A 2035-nucleotide genomic window follows, 5' to 3' on the forward strand; every position below is an offset into this window, starting at 1 on the left:
AAAAGTCTTCAGCATATCCTCAATCAGAAAGAGCTCAACATGCGACAGAGGAGATGGGTAGAGTTGCTGAATGACTACGAGTGCGAAATTCGTTATCATCCGGGCAAGGCCAATGTAGTGGCTGATGCTCTAAGCACGAAGGAGTACTCGGGCCGCCGAGTAAAATCCTTAACAATGACGATCCATTCCCACACGACCATACAAATCAAGGAAGCTCAACTAGAAGCTTTGAAACCAGAAAAGGTGGCAGGAGAGACATTAAGGGGAATGGATAAAAACTTAGAAGTCAAGGATGATGGAATACGTTATCTCATGAATCGAATCTGGACACCGAAGTTCGGTGGACTCCGAGACGTCATCATGAATGAAGCACACAAGACTCGATATTCCAACCATCCCGGGTCAGATAAGATGTATCTGGACCTCAAGAAATTATACTGGTGGCCGAACATGAAAGCTGAGATTGCTACCTATGTGAGCAAGTGTCTGACTTGCGCCAAGGTCAAAATCGAATACCAGAAACCATCCGGGCTATTGCAACAGCCGGATATACCTGAGTGGAAGTGGGAACGAATAACCATGGACTTCATAACCAAGCTGCCTAAGACATCGGGCGGGCTTGACACCATATGGGTAATCGTAGACAGATTGACCAAATCAGCACACTTCCTACCGATAAAAGAAACCGACAAGATGGAGAAGCTGACTAGAACGTACATCAGAGAGATTGTACGACTCCATGGTGTGCCGATATCCATTATCTCCGATAGAGATAGTAGATTTACCTCACGGTTTTGGCAGTCTCTACAAAAATCATTGGGAACTAGGCTTGACATGAGTACGGCCTACCACCCACAAACCGACGGACAGAGCGAACGAACCATTCAAACGTTGGAAGACATGTTAAGAGCTTGTGTGGTAGACTTCGGTAAAGCATGGGATACCCATCTACCGCTTATCGAATTCTCCTACAATAACAGCTATCATACTAGCATCAAAGTCGCTCCATTCGAAGCTCTTTACGGTCGCAAATGCAGATCACCCCTGTATTGGGCTGAGGTGGGGGATACACAGCTAGCTAGAGGGCAAGTCTCTAATAGCACCCTCACTAGCCCTGAAATCATAAGGGAAACCACATAAAAGATCGTTCAAATTCGAGAAAGACTGAAAGCGTCTCGCGATCGGCAAAAGAGTTACGTAGACAAACGATGCAAACCCTTGGAATTCCAGGTGGGTGATCGTGTACTACTAAAAGTTTCCCCTTGGAAAGGAATGATACGATTCGGCAAACGCGGGAAACTAAATCCAAGGAACATCGGGCCATTCGAAATCCTTGCTAGGATTGGGCCAGTAGCATACAAACTTCGATTACCTCAGGAACTCGACAAAGTACATCCCACATTTCACGTGTCGAACCTAAAGAAGTGTTTGTCTGATGAGACACTCGTAATACCACTCGACGAAATCGAAGTTAACGAAAATCTCCACTTCGTGGAGGAACCAGTCGAAATCATGGATCGGGAAATCAAACGAATGAAACAAAGTCGTATTCCCATCGTGAAGGTCCGTTGGAACGCTAAACGAGGACCCGAATTCACCTGGGAACGCGAGGATCAGATGAAACAAAAGTATCCACATCTCTTCCCAAACTCTTGAAATCCCAGTCAAAATGAAAATTTCGGGACGAAATTCCTTCTAACGGGGGGATGATGTGACAACCGTCAAATTTCGGTCAAGTCAAAGTCAAAAAAAGTCAACAAGTTAAACCGGTCAACTCCAATAACCCTTGTATGTTAGGGTTTACGTTATGTAATCACTATACAATTCGCTATTTTAATGAGAAATCATCATTTGGAAAGTTCATGTGTTTGATTTTCCTTAGCCTTAACAGTGCTAAACAATGAACCAAAGCGATAAAACACTATTGCACAATCATCGGGATTGTGTACGACACTAAAACACGTTTAACGGGGTTTACGAACCTTGCGTTGTGAAGCCGGACACTCAAATTAATCACAAACGAAACCTCTCTAAA

This window comes from Lactuca virosa, chromosome 7, assembly GCF_052849685.1.
Source record: "Lactuca virosa cultivar CGN04683 chromosome 7, Lactuca_virosa_CGN04683_v6, whole genome shotgun sequence".
Lineage (NCBI taxonomy): Eukaryota > Viridiplantae > Streptophyta > Magnoliopsida > Asterales > Asteraceae > Lactuca > Lactuca virosa.